Below are 15,882 nucleotides of genomic sequence, written 5' to 3'. Positions count from 1 at the left end.
TTTTCAAACATAGCACATACCATTTTCCGTTTCTCAGGGCATGTGTGTGTTTGTGTGTGCATTGAAATAGGTCGATAAAATTTCAAATGAATAAAATCCAAGTTTAGAGCCCTGCGGGACACTGGAAAGATGCTTCAGAGGAATAAAAGAGTCTTGCATCTGGTTTTCTGTCTTCTGGGCTTGAAAGAAGTCAACCTGCGGTCATTGGACACTTGCAGTGCTAAGTGCGAAGGCTATTTAAGCTAACATGAGTAAATCATACCGTTAGCTAACTTAGCTGTGATGCTATGATGACGATCATCATCATTGTCAGTGGTAGTTGTGCTGAATACTAACAGCATATTTTATCGTAAGCAAAACAACAACAAACTATAGCTATATCCCTCTTATAGTTGTTAGTTGTTGACAAAAATGATCATATGTTACTTTAGGACTCTACCACTGTCTGGATTATTCTTGTCGAAATCTTCTTGTCTCGGTGACCGGACTTGAATTTCTTCACGTGAAGACGTTTTACCCTTCATTTGAGAGGCTTCTTCAGTTCTAATGACCTGTGGGGAGTTTCCGAATATAACTGGGCAGGGTTTTTGGCAGGTCAATGCTATGTTGTGTGTGTGTTGTGTACATGGAAGAGTCGATCAGCAGAAACTAGATCTCAGGGGGTTGTTATGCAAACGGTAGTGGGTCTTTCCTCCCTTTCCGTCTCGGTATCGATTCCAGCTTCTGGATTGGGATTTGCGCCCATTTGCACCCTCCAAACAACTAGGAAAAACCCGACACGAAAACCGGCCCCCGGTAACGTCCACATCGGCCTCGGTTCATCTGATCCAACAGGTTTCACTCCTTTGTTTAGCTTTACCTTTCACACTGCATTACAGTTAATCCCACAAAATTGCTCTTTTGTTCTAACGAACAACACCCCCCATTGGAATTACAAGCCAACATAACCACGACCCGCCCGAAACCCCGGAAGTTATAATCGGACACTCCCAATGGGTCATTAGCACTGACTCTCGAATGAGGGGTGAAGCGTCTTCAAGTGAAGAAACTTAAGTTCAGTTGCCGAAACAAGAAGATTTCCACAAGAATTCCCCATGACCTGGATGACTGAGAACCGGAGCAAAGTGACCTTTTCACTACTGAACCTGTTTCCGTATTCTTCCATTTTGAGTTGGACGGACGGCCAAAATGACAAAAAGTTGTCGTGGTAACGGGGCCTGTGTGCCCAAAGGAATCATATAATCCCCTCACCTTATTCCGCCTCGCAGAGGAAACTCGTGTCAGCTGCTTGCAGCCAGGATAGCACTCTTTCGCAGCTCCTGATCACAGGTGAGCGGCAGAATGTAAACAGATTCATAGCGCAGGGCTTTGTTTTCCAGCTTAGCCCTTTGCTCACCACGTCGCCGCCGGAGCCGCACTAATCGGCTTGCTAGCTCACGCTCCGTCGTTTCCTTTCCCCTCGCGAACCAGACCCAGAGACACTTGAACTCACGTCCAACTCAGAGGGATGATTTTCATCGTTTTTCTCGGGGATCGAAGAACCGTGGCCTCCGGCTTGGAGGTACCCACCTTTGCTCCGAGCGCCTCGCGCCCATCGAAGGCGTTTGCGCGGTTCTAATAATTCAGCGAAGGGATGTGCATCAATAGCTGAAAATGTATTTCTGTTACTGCGGTACTTCCCCGAACATGAAGCACTCCGTTGCCAAATGACGGATTTTTATTTTTAGCTTCATCCCGATGCGTTCGCAGTGTGTGGGAAACCGTCGACCCTCACGAGTTCAGAAGTTTGCCCGCCCCTTGGTTACTGCGTGGGAGGGGGAGTCCTCCTCGACCAATAGGGCGCGTGCATAAATCATGCGGCTGTATTTGCTACGATGTACCCTCTTGCCTCTGTTGTTATGTTCACGCTTGACGGGACTCCTGTGTGCTTCACGCTCATGAATATTCATGACTTGTTCTATATTTGATCTTTATTAAGCTTGTTAGCTTTGTACGCAGCGCTATAAGGCTCCCTCTCTCCTGCTCCCTGGCTTTCTATTGTTACGCAGAGTGCTTTGCCTTTGCCGGTATTCCGTGAATTTCCTCTCTGTTATCACATTCCGGCTCGTTCGCTTCACTCCCCTTGACTTGTTGCCGCGGTGGATGTTTGCACGTGTGCGACAGACCCTGTATGTTCACCATCCGGCGAAGCAAGGGCACATCCTTGTTGTCCACGGAGAAGACGCGCCCACCTAGCGCGAAAAGATCACCGTAAGCTGTGATTGGTGTGAGGTGCGGCGGCAGAGACCGACAACAACGGGAACGTCCACGTTCAACACGACGCGACAAGAGCTCAGACGAACCTGACAGATTCCCCAACTCACATTTGACACTTTAATTAAGAGGATTGGGAAGGTTCGGGTTTCTTGTCAGAACGTCTCTGGAACGTTGTCGGATGGTGAGCAAGTGTCAGATCTCCTCTCCAGCGGGGAAAACCTTCCGAAACTTCCCGTCAGCGACCGAACAAATTTTGTGATACTTTGTTTGCTCAGGATACAAAAAAGCCCTAGAAGTGCCGCGACCAAGAGCCCCATCCATTGTGCTCTGAAGGATCTGACGGTTGTATGGAGGATTGACGGCAACGTCCGACACGGAGCTGAATGTTCTTCAAGGGTCCGCAAAAACCGGAAGGTCCCTGGTTTGATTCCAGCGGTGCTGAGTCTCAGTGTCCTTCCCTTGGTTGTCCTCCGGTTTAATCGGAGACAAGGAGTAGCCCAGGTTGTATGTCTCTATCTGCGGCCCTGTGCTCAGCTGGCGACCGATCTGGGATGAATCCCAGCTCTTGGCCGATATCGGCCGGGGTGACAGGCTCCAGCTCCCCCAGCACTGATACCTCTTGCCTTCTCCTGGACCAGCTGAGCTGTCCTCGCCAGTTCTGGATCTCCGTTGACAAACTCAGACATCGTCTCTGTGGCGCAATCGGTTAGCGCGTTCGGCTGTTAACCGAAAGGTTGGTGGTTCGAGCCCACCCAGGGACGTGCGCTTTTTCCAAGGACGGCTCGGCTCAGGTGGTTGTCTTGGAGCCAGGCATTCAATTTCCAAGATCCTCCCCCCCTCGAAGTGTTGCAGACCGAGACGCCTTTTCCTTCGTGTATCACCGAATGCATGGAAGAAAACATCTTGCTCCCTTCTTCTTCCTCATACCGCACTGTCAGCCAAAGCATGCTCTGTAAATGTTCACCAGAAGCCAAGAGAAGAATTCAGCTTGTTTGACCTCCGTGAGGAAGAGGAGCCTTTTGTTTGGCCTCCTTCAGCGAGTGTGATGTGCACTCAGACAAGGTCAGGTCAAGTGTGATATGGATGCCGAGGAATTCCATATTGTCTCCTCGCTCCACCCGGAGAGAGGAGCTCCGTCTTCCCAGACCTCCTGAAATCCACAGTGACCTCCTCGGTATCAACGCCATTATCCGAACACCTTGTTGAAGCAAAGCCACCACGTGTGAAACTGATGGAATCGCCGTATTAAAAAAAAAAAAAAAAAAGAGATAATCCGATGTCCTTCAGCAGTTGCTTAGCAACCAGCCAGTTACTCTATATCCAGTCTTTATGTTAAGTTACACGAACGACCGTGTCACCGAAGTCCCGTGGAAGCAGATAGTCGCATCTTCTGTCGTGTTGTGGCCAAAAATAAATGAATGAATAAATGAATCACCTGCGACTCCCTCAGTGGCACGAAGAGAGAGGAGAAGCAGATTTTGCTGATAGCGATTTTATGCCTTCCAGCGGGTGATTTTAGCCCGTGACCGGAGGAGGGGGGGGGAGCTCCCCAACCCGTACCTTCTATCATCTTTAATTAGCCAAGGCCGGTCAGCTGGCCTGCCCCTCACACACACTGGGGAATTCAACCTCCCCGCCACCTGCGTGAATTGCTGCCAGCCCCTCCGAGCCACGAGGTACCGCTAATCTGGACCCAGCTTTCCCGCTCCTGACGGGCCGGGCTGTTTGTCGGCATGTTGCCAAATTAAGAACTTGGGAATTACTCTTTGAACTGAATAATGATGAGGGAGCCCGTATCGGGGGGGCGGGGTTGTATACGTGTGTGTGATGAGGGCGTAAACGTATGCTCGCGCTAGCGTAGCGGCGACCCATCAGCTTAATTGGCTCATTGTGGAATCGGCGTCTATCTCCGAGGTGGGGACGGGGGCGGTTATTCGAAGGATGCTACGACTGGAGATCAGCTGTATGATCCATACCTGGATGCATGAACCCCTTGTTGAAGGTGAATATGCACACTTAGAAAAAAAAGGTAAAAAGGGCACCAAGAAGCATAATTGGCATCTTCATATGCAACGTCGTGGCTGGGAAAAAAAAGGCTCATTGTGCATTGTGCTACGGTGAATCAATGGCAGCGCAAAACCAGGTGGTGCACGAAACGTAATGAATTGCTCCCCCGACTGTTGACAAAGTGTGATTTACGTACGTGGCTCTGCCTAATCCGTCTCAGGAAGGCTAGTTGGGATCCGGAGGGGAAGGGTTAAGTTGAGATAACCCAACGTGTCTGCTAAGGAGCTGTTTGGAACAATTTGGATGCCTGGAGAGGTTAAAAAAAAAAAGAAAAAAAAACCTGCATTAATCAGCACTCCGCTTGTGAAGAGGTCCCGGTTCACAACCGGGGCACCGCGTCTTAGCCCATCCACTCGGGGATTATGTGGTTAAAATAGGTTTAAAAAAGACAGCGCTTGGTAATCCAGGAATGTTTCATCATGACTAAAAGTCCTCAGTTGCCTCCTTCCATCTTAAAGACAATTCCAAGATGAGACCTGACTTGTCACGAAAGGACGCAGAAGTCCTAATCCATGCATTCATGACATGTATCCCGGATTATTGTATCATCCTTTTATCCGGTTTGCCTAAGAAGAAGGTTCAGGGCCTCCAAACCGTCCAGAATGCGGCAGCAAGTCTTCGTACAAGACTATTTGAGTACACGACTCCTGTGCTGACTCTTCTGCACAGGCTTCTTGCATCTGTCGGAGCAGTAAGTCGTTACACATCACCTGTAAAATAGCCAATGCCGTTGCTCCCGAGGACCGACTTGGTGAAGCCATGCGTCTCTGGACGTGCGGTATGCTTCCAGAGTTATGGCTTTTAGAGGAAGATCATCGGCAAGGGAGCCTTTTCTTTTCTGCTCCGTTGGTCCCGTAAAGCATACAAGTCCAGAAGGCAGAAGTTAGTGCTTCTGCCTCACAGCAACAAGGTTCCTGGTTGGATTGTGGGTTTCCTCCGGGTTCTACCTGCAGTCCAAAACCAAGCAGAAGGTTCCTTGGAAACTTCTAATCACATCCAGTTCCCAGCTGCTGAAGAGCTGCAATAAATGTCTTATCCCTTCTCACTTGTACAGCACTGATCAAAAGTGGTCTCCTAAAATATTTCCAATTATTATCGTCATCAACACAACCCTGAACACTTGAACCTCACATATACAACAGTGCAATAAACCCACTTTTTTCCACTTTTACTTCATTTTAATTTTTTCTTTCTACATATTTAACTATTTATTCTTCTAGTTGCTATATATATATATATATATAGGTAAGTTTATATTTTTTTATAGATTTTGGTCTTATATCTCTAACCCATAGATGCTGTTGTTGTATTGTTGTGCTGCGTCCTGCTTTTCAAGGTTGTTTTTGTCTGTTTTGGATTCCTCGGAATCCGAGAGCTGCTATCTCGAAATTTCTTTGCACTCTGTGTAATGACAATAAAAGCCTTGAATCCAAAGGTTACAACTATCCTTATGCCTTACACAGTCAGTGTATCCCACGATATGTTTCCTGAATTCGACAAACAGGAGAGCCTTTTAGAAATGTACTTTGTCAATGTGTGGACAATTCCAGATACAATGGGTGGGTAAATAGAAGCGCATCCTTTCGTACGGATGCAGTATTTGCTCGTCTAATACGGCGGCCATAGACACACTGTAGGAGATTGTTTTTACACCATTACCCGTTATCTAGGAAGAAATGTGAAATCCATGTCCTGGATAACAAAGCACATGAAAGTGTATTACTTTGCTGATCATACGTTTTGCATTTATTTGAAATCTTGGGGGTTCTCAAGGCAATATCGCTCTTTACATTCATGCTAAACCTGCCCCCGGGGGTCCTGCGCACTCCCTGTATAACCCCTGCAACATTTATAGCATGCTAACCCGCTTTATCAGGCTGGTTAGCACGTGGAACCTCTGGCTGGGTTGGCCGGCTGACGCTTGGATCTCCAACTACCCTTGAATGCACCGTGAGATTTAGTCGCACGTTAGCACGGATTCGGTTGATTCGGCACCGTGTTTGCTTGATCGGTGTTCAGTTTTATCGGATGTTACGATCAATCGATAATGTGAAAAGATTCATTTCTAAAGTGGATGGAAAAAAAAGCGAAGAGCGCAAATGAACATAACTGTGTCATTGATTTTCTCCAACCTTCAGCACATAAACGTTAAATTACTAAATGAACTGATTGTCTAGTTGGTAAATTCAATACGCGGCTGGTTTAGCGTGCCGCAGAGGTAACTAACCGTGACGTCTCGCCCGCTTGCTTCCCTGAAGCGGGCATTACCGCGAAATATCCCGCGATGCATTTACAACCGGCAACGTTCACAAGAGCTTTAATACACTGGCAGAATGAAAAGCCATTTCGGGCCTGGTAACCACATTTTCTGCCTAGTTTCTCCTATTTCCATTGCACTGTTCCATCCCGGGGGGGAATAAAAACTACTATATCCCCGTAATTGGGGAAAAATAACATTTGGAAACTAATGATATCACAGCTCGGGCGGCTAACGGTGGTTAACGCTTCTCCCGTTCGATTCCGACAGGTATCTTCTGTGTGGAGTTGTCATGTTCTAACCGTTTCTGCCCAATGTCAAAAAACATACAGGAGATTACCGTATTTTCCGCACCAGAAGGCGCACTGGATTATGAGGCGCACCTTCAATGAATGGCCTATTTAAAAAAAAAAATTCATATATAAGGCGCACCGCATTATAAGGCGCATAGAATAGAAGCTACAGTAGTGGGAGGGGTTGCGTTATGCATCTACTAAATGGAGCTGCACTAAAGGGAATGTCAACAAAACAGTCAGATAAGTCAGTCAAACTTTATTATATAGAATACAAACCAACGTTCTGACAACTCCGTTCACTCCAAAAACAAGTTAGTGCATTCACAATACAGTACCGAACGTACCAGTAGCTCTTACCGGTATTTGCGCCGCCTTCGCTGAAAACAATGTATTTCCAATGTCACAGTTCAAAGGGTTTTATAAAACGAAAGCACCGAGAAGAACCCCCTCTAAATTCATTGACGTTCATGTCGCTAGCTAGCGCTGTAGAGACGCTTCTACTTGCCGCTCTCTGTTCAACAACCCACTGATAAAGCTTGTCCTCTAACTGTAGCCATCTCGCTTTGTTTCCTCAAAAACTCTGTTTGGTCTTCTTTACTCGGCGCAGGTCATCTTGTCGCTTCCTCCACTTCCGCACCATTGATTCGTTCATTTTGAATTCTCTCGCTGCTGCTCGATTCCCTTGTTCTACTGCGCGACCGATCGCCTTGAGTTTAAACTCCACGTCGTAAGCGTGTCTCTTGAAAGGAGACATTATGGGATCTTTCTACACACACAAGTGGAGCGGGACTGGAATTCCCCTTTGCTGTTTTTACCGCTGCTACTTCAGCGATGCACACACACACACACACACACACAAATGAAAATGAAAATACACGCTTCACGCAGTCATATATCCCAGCATGCACTGCGCGCTACTTCTTCTACGGGGAAAAAATGGATTCGGCGGCTGCTTCCCGCAGTTGCGAGACCTCTTGCGGCTCAATATTGACCCACATATAAGGCGCACTGGATTATAAGACGCACTGTCTTTTTTTTCAGAAGAGTAAAGGCTTTCTGGTGCGCCTTATAGTGCGGAAAATACGGCAATTGGAGTCCCTGAATTACCCAGATGTGCGTCACAAAATGATGTTGAAATAAGTGAGCAAATAGTTGTATGCTTCTAAATGAGGTACTGCGATCCACCGGATGAACCCGCCTCCCCGGGATCAGCTTCTCCCACGTAACCCTGAAAAGAAGTGTAGCTGATAAAAGAATGTTTCAAGGATTCAAGGAGCTCATTTTGAAGTGTACAGTAAGGAAACTTGCTTTGCCGTACAATTAAATTCTTGATATAACGTGTGAGTGAGAATGCGATCGATCTCGGCTTTCTACCGGTGAAAGCTGCGAGCTCCGGCTCCGACCCCGAGTGCAGGATAAGCAACAGAAAATGAAAGAATAATCTAAAATCCCCGCTGCTTCCGTCGCCTGTAATAAAAACACGACCCCCCCCCTTCTTCAACAATCCCCTCATCGAGCGAAGATAGCGTCCGGCGTTTCAAAGTGACGTTTTACGGCGTTTTCTAAATCTGAAGGGGGGAGTTGGAGCGCCGAGACCCGCAGGCGTCGCCTCCAGGAGAGACGACTTGAATGTAGAATTTATGGCAGACGATGGAAAGGTGATTGAACGGTTAATGAAAAGGTAAATGAGTGAAGTCGCCAGAGGGTACGCTTAATGAACGGGGACCGAGGATATTACCCCCGGAATTGTTTTTTTTTTTTTTTTTTTCCTTCATCTTCTTCCTCTGACACCTCATCATCGCGGACATAAAACTTTTTACGGCACGCCTGCTAAATTTAATGTCCTTTCGCGCCACGTCTGAGAAAAACCATCTGCCCGACACCGTTACTCTTCCAGCTCGTGCGGGAAGCGCCGCAGTTGTCGACGGCGACCTCGGCATCTGAATAGCCGACCGCGAATCGGACGCGGCGATGTCGACCGGCAAGTCGATAAGCTGAAAGGCCGGAGATTTATTAAACGCGACCGTGTCGATGTGAGTGGCTCCGGGTGAAAAAGCGTGCGGTAATGAAGCGTTAATTTGAAAGAGAGCCAGGTCATATGTTCAAACTCCACCAGCTGCTCATGTCAGGTCTTTTGCCCGAGCGCCCGGAGGCACGGACGGTCACGTGACCCGTCTGCTTCTTCGCAAACCGCAGGACGAACCGCGGTGCATTTCACGCCTTTCTATTCTGCAATGCTGAATACGCGGTACGATCCAGTTGTCTGATCTGCACCGGGAGCAATACGTGGCTAGCAGGCAGGCAGCTAGCCAGCAACCTCCTACTAATGCTATCTTTAGCTACCCTGAGAGGAGTCTGTTAAAGGTAAAACAAAAAGTACAGGGATGTTTTGTGCACAGTTGATGTTCATTCATTCATTTTCCAAACTGCTTATCCTGGATTGACGGTAGCGAGGAAGCCCCAGCTGTCACTGGGTTCACCCAGGACCGGTCATCGGTCAATCAAATGGTCGCTCAAAGAGACATACCGCGAGGAAATGATGACAGAGCAAGGGAGTCTCACTTTCCGAGCACCAACAGAAAAAACTGCCAACGATGAACTTCCAGGTGCGGATAAATCCACGCCCCTTCGTATCCGCCACACAGTCCCACCCAAACACCCAGAAGGGACCCTGAAATCTAAAGTAATCCCCCACGGGAGACCCGATCTGCGTCCCATGCGTCGTCCCGCAGTCGAAACCGGATCGGTGGAGGCGTACGTGATCCTTACGCCCGCCCACGTCCAGCACAAAACTTTTATCGCCCGCCTGAAGAATCGTACGGGGGCTGAAGAGGCGAGCGGTGAGCGTCGTGACACACGAACACAAACTGAGCCGACCTGAGCTCCGCAAGTACAAAAACACCATGGGAAACTCACTCGTGAACATTTCATATGTAAACAAACAACCATTAACTCGCTCAATCGTGTTTCTATAACGATGTACAATAGTGCTCTTTCATTCACATGTAATATTGAGAGAAACAACCGTTCACTCTTTCATTCACGCATCATTTGGAGACAAACAATCATTCGCTCTGTCATTGACATTCCATATGTGCCTCCATCACCAAGGACCACACCCACCCTCCAACATGGGCTGTTCACACTCCTACCCTCCGGCCGCAGGTACAGGAGCATGAACTGTAGAACGACAGAATTCAAGAACTACCTGACGGCCATCAGACTCTTAAACAGCAGATGTAAAGTCCACTGCCCACTTCAATTGCACTCATCCTTGCACCTGCACTTTGTGAGTTGCACACCAAGCTAAGCTAAGCTAAGCTAAGCTAAGCTAAACTTTATTAATCTCCAAACGGGAAATTCCTTTATCACAGCAGCCTGATAGTTATGCCAAATAAAAGAGAAGAAAATGAGTATGAAAAGAAATAAAAAGGCAGAAGGCAGGATATAGCAAGACAAAAAAAAAAAAAAAAAAAAAAATCCGCAAATAAATCGGTAGCAGATAAGTTGACAACAGAAAACAACAACAGCAACATCAGGGATGCCAATGGGCAACATCAAGGAACAACAAGGGTGAAACATGCACAGCTACAACTAAACAACAATATAAATAGAGTGACGAAAATAAATAGCATGAATAAAATAAATAACATCAATATGCAGGATGTGTGCAGGCTGGGACAAACATGGAGAGACAGCAGAGTTCGGACATGACGTGAGTGGGTGAGGTCGTGATTGGGAAAGGGTAGTGAGATTTCAAAATTGTGGAATTGCATTTAAATGTCTCATTGCACCGCCACTATTCTATTGTTCTATCGGCTATTGTTTAAACTCTTCATATCAGCAACTATTCAAATGCACTGCGGACAGCAAACACTGTACATGTGACACTTTGAATCTTAAAATCCCAAATATATAGACAAACAACCTATCACTGTGCCGTGAAAAAATGCCCGCTTTCACCAGATTGGTCCGAAAATGATTTATTTGACGCAAATAATGTGGCTTTGTACGTCTATCTATGTGGGCATAGAGTGACGCGCGATGGATAAAGTACTCAATCGGTTTCCCGAAGAACATTCTGACCCAGATGAAGGCCAAAGTACGAGTAGTGGTCAGAAGAAAGTTAAAAAAAGGTGAGCTCAAGACAACGCAATGAAAGTTATATCGCGTTTGGATTCGCTTTTACCGGAGAAGCTACCGAGCCGACTCCGTTATGTCCGGTGTGCGTGGAAAAGCTGTCCAAGCAAACTTAAACGCCGTCCCCGAACTAAACACCGTTCAATTCAAGATAAGAAAAGGGACGATAAGAATATCGGCTTTGTGTTCAACCAAACGGAGCCAGATTTCACACCGAGTACTGTAATTTCCGGACCCTTGAGCCACTAAATATAACTAAATAAATATACGTGTACATATATGGGCCGCGCTTTTCTATAAGACGCAGGTCTCTACATTGAAACATGAGATATTTACATAGAAACATTTTTTTTGATATATCTTTAATCAAATACATACAGGTAACATCCACAAATATGTACTGGAAATGCTTTTTTTCCGCCTATAACACGGCTGATGAAGAAGATTAATAATAAAAAAAAGTCATCCAACCATTTTCTAACCCCGCTTTGTCTGACAGCTAGTCGCTATCTTGCGCGCTAAAACCGCGCAAGTCGTCTTTTTCAGCGTTGGAATCGAACAGCCTCAGAATTTCATAATAATTTCACCGGTTCAATGTGACGAGGCTAAACGTTTTGGCGGCGTGAAGCAAAAATCCATCAGTTTACACCGCGTCGACGTTTCAGCCGCAGTGTTCAAAACGTGTAACAAAAGTAGCGGCTTATAGTCCGGATATTAAATTGAGATTACAGTTTCATTCTGTTTGATGAAAAAATGTTTTGACATATTTATTAGGTGGGTGTGCGTACGATTTTTCTAATGTAAAATACGGTTGGGAAAAACCGATGTAAAGAATCATTAACCCGTCCAATGGAGACACACAACCATTCGCATTGTCATCCGGTGATGCGCTGGTTAAGTTAATCACAGTAAACAAATCAGTTATAGATGCAGTAAATCCACAAACGTGGTCGGGAATCCAGATTACAGAGAAATGTTTCAGGATTTAGCAACAAACACTGCTGCTGCTTAGATAGCACCGCCGCCTCGGAGCTGTTCTGACGGACGGTGTTGTGGTGTTTTGGTGGCGGCGTCTGACTGCCAGTCATCATTGCGGTAATAAAGGCTGCCGCGAAAACTAAAATGACAGTCTTGGAGACGCGGCCTCGGTATGCGTTTTCTTCATTAGCCCTCGACTTTGTCGCGTCTCCGCCCGTCTCTCTATATTCACGGTTATATTATATGAAATCCTTTCCGGGGCTGAAGTCGGCTCCTTCACTCAATGGCGCCGCAATTGCAGTAATTTCAGTCCCTATCAATCATCCCGACACCTGCTGCCACGGAAACAGAACCCCGGTTGGAAAAATAACAGTGTTTTTCCCGGAACCCGTGTCCGAGCCGATAGGCCTCGAATTAATAATTCCAGCGGCGACATTTAGAAATACCGTCCGAATTAAACCCGGCTGTCGGAGTTTGATTTGGATATGGAATATTACTCTTTAGAAAAAAATTGCATATTCATTCTATTTAAAGCAAATCTGACCTTGGTTGACAGTCAGTTGCAGCTCAGGGGCGGCTTTGGCTCATTTGGCGCGTCCAACCGGAAGGTCGATGGGTCAATTCCGAGCTCCTCGATGTGTCATTCGGTAAGACGGTGACCCCGAGTTGCTCCCGGTGAGCTTGCCAGCCGCCCATCCGTCTGTGAGTGAATGGTTGAATGCCATCTAGTGCGTGAATAAATGAAAATCATTCACCTTTTTTGCTCAACATTAAGCCTTCTGTCCTTTCTCTACTTTCACTCCCTGCATAATTCTTTATGTTTGTCGGTTTTGTGCGGTATGCTTGAGTTTGACCGACGAAAGGTACGGAGAAGTAGAAGAAAAAGACGACAACACGGCATCGGTGTGACCGTGAAGAGTCGTCCACGTATTTTTAACCGACGCACAGGCCGCTACCTCTTTTTGTTATAAGATGAGATAAACTTTATCGATCCCCAAAGGGGAAATGCTTTCGTCCTGGTAGCGTAACAGTATAGTGTCAATAGACATGAATATGAATATAAACAGGGAGACAATTAGAAGACAATTAGACATGTAGAAGACAGCAAAAGACATCCGCGTATAAATAGACAGCCGAAAGAACAACAACATCAACGATAAAAATGGAAAAAGAAAAAGATAATAGCGAGGGTGAAAATAGACAACCGAAACAGCAATAAACAGAGCGACAGCAGCAATGACAAAAAAATGAACAAAAATAAGCGGGATGCGAATGGGCTGAGGCCAACCAGGATAACAAATAAAGAACAGAGCTTGGGTACGACATGTTTGTGTGGGTATATGGAAGACGGACGTGAACTCTGGACTCCGCACCGCCCTCTGGAGGATGTATTGCCGAACCACCGTGGCGACTTAAAGCACGTAAGAAAAGCACGTGTGCAGCGATGTTTGCCGTCTTTCAAACCCGATGTACTTTTTCCTGCGGCGGTTTGAACCTCACCGGCGGCTTTTCCCACGATGGCGCGAATCCACGTTCGGTCTTTTCGAGCCCTCCCGCGCCACGAGCGACTTGCCGTGAACCCTCCGCTGCCAGGTGCGCAGAAAAATGGATTCGACAAGCAGACAGAAGCGGGAATACGCTGCATGCATTTTGCATAATAGCGATGTCATAAATGTATACATGGCATTGGTTCCCATGGCGGGATAGACTCTGATTTCTGCAGGGTACGAGGACAGAAGAAAAACAGAAAGGACCCAAAATGCAGAGGCTGAGGCAAACAGTTCAGGTGCAGTTCAAATGTGATTTATTGAATAAGGAGAATAAGCGAACGCTCACGCTTCGCTGCGGTGGTTGTGAGTCAGACGCAGTAAAACCAGACATGAAAGTCGGCCCGAAATGCACAGCGAAGACAAAGTCCTGGCGGGAAGTGAAAGGGGAGTTGGAGCGCGGCGGTGCAACAGGATGCGGAGGTACCTCAGGTAGCCGCACAGAAGTCGGGCAGTAATTAGACGCTTGAATGGAGAACAATGCGGTTTACCGGGCTCTCCCAGAGTCTCGACCTCTTCAACACTCGTTTTGTGTTCTGGCCGGATCGGAGCTTCCGGCGTTCCTGAAACGAAAACCGAAATGCGCCTTTTCGGCCTCCTTCACTGCTATGAACCCGCAAGAAGAAGTGTCTACTCTTACGAATCAACTAATTAACAAATCTCCCAATCTTCTTCATCTCCCTCTGGCTTTTCCCTTCAGGGTTTCGCCAGAGCGGACCAACCTTCCCCATATAACTTCACCAATATTTACTGCTATTTATGTTATTGGTTTGCTTTTGCTGTGGGTCTTTCTTGGTGTTTCAAATTAATCCCAGTCGATTATTGAGTTTTGTTTTTTTTTTAATTAGTTTCTCATACAATTTCTACATTCAATCATCCACTCATTTACTATTTCACCCATTCATTTATTGATTGATTATCTATACAACTTGAGAGGTGGAGTTCACCCTGAACCCATTGCCAGGTATATATATATATATATATATATATGCGTGTCTGTGTGTGTGTATGCATGTATGTATGTGTGTGTGGATATAGATACATATATATGTATATGTGTATGTATATATGTATGTGTGTGTGTGTGTGTGTGTATATAGATATATACTGTATACTGTATGTGTGTATGAAGAGCTATTTACACACACACACGTACATGTACGTGTTTATGTATGACATATGGACATATGTGGGTATGTGTATATGTCTCTCTCTCTCTCTCTGTATATATATATAAATATATATTGTATATTTATATTGTATATGCATATATAATCCTTTTTTTTTCTTCACCAGGACACCTTATTGTTTCATATTTACTGCCCACAGGTGCTATGCACTTATTTTTTAAATATTTTTGGTTGGTTTGTCTTCATATCCTTTATTTGCATATTCTATCTATTATTTCTATTTGCACACTTTTTGATAAAGTATGCAGCTGTGACAACTGAATTTCTCAGGGGATCAATCAAGCCTATCTTATCTTATCCAATCTTATCTTAACTATTCACTCTTTCATTCACACATCTAGAAAATTTAGTGTCTCCTGCATGTTTTTGGACAGTGCGAGGAACTCTGAGAACCAGGAAGAAAGAACCTAACCATTTATATTTCCACGTGATCAAAATAAAATTAGCTGGGGAAAAAAATTGCAAAATTAAGAGACGGTATCAACATCAGTCAAGATCGGTCTTCAGTTTCTTCAGCTTTTAGAAACACAAATGAGATCCATCTCACTGAAAAGCCAATAGAGTGCTTTTTTTATCAACATTTCATGGGTCAGATCCGCGGCGATGCCTTCACTGACCAGCAGCTTATAGACGGACCAAAGCTGTTCCGGGTGGGGGGAATTTACCGCCACGTCCTCCCCCCGAAGCTCTCTCGTCTGCCTCTCACAGATAGTGGGGGGAGGGGGGGGGTGGAGGGACAGATTAGGGGAGGACGGCGTTATAACCCCAGGGCATCAGGTGGCAGAGGGGGTGATAGAAAGGACGAGGCCGATAAAAATAAAATATACGAAATCCAGAAAATGGAGACGGGGAGGGTGTGATGTGACAAAGGCGCAAAAAGTGAGAAGTGGCTTAAAGGGCTGCACACTCACACCCACACACACACTCACACACACACACATTCATATATATATAGATACACACACACACACATATATATATATACATACTTGCAGTGACTGTATTCAATTTGATGTATTATTCCTGTGGTGGTGTTATTTTTAACACTTAGTCACCTCCAACATCTCCATGCCAACATACAGTAATTATTGGCATGTATGTACTTCATATGAATATGTTTGTGTGAGTGTGTGTGTGTGTGTGTGTGTGTG

At 45.9% G+C, this 15,882-nt stretch overlaps 1 non-coding gene across 1 annotated transcript; it reads left to right on the top strand.

Moving 5' to 3' along the window:
• The first annotated feature begins 2,943 nt into the window (after window positions 1-2,943).
• Window positions 2,944-3,017, top strand: trnan-guu (transfer RNA asparagine (anticodon GUU)). Its single transcript has one exon. It is a non-coding gene; the product is annotated as a tRNA-Asn (tRNA).
• The last annotated feature ends 12,865 nt before the right edge of the window (window positions 3,018-15,882 follow it).

Source organism: Fistularia commersonii, chromosome 22 (assembly GCF_037954325.1).
Source record: "Fistularia commersonii isolate RoL2024-O1a breed Wild chromosome 22, RoL_Fcom_v1.0, whole genome shotgun sequence".
Taxonomy (NCBI): domain Eukaryota; kingdom Metazoa; phylum Chordata; class Actinopteri; order Syngnathiformes; family Fistulariidae; genus Fistularia; species Fistularia commersonii.
This window is presented reverse-complemented; position numbering and strand designations above follow the sequence as displayed.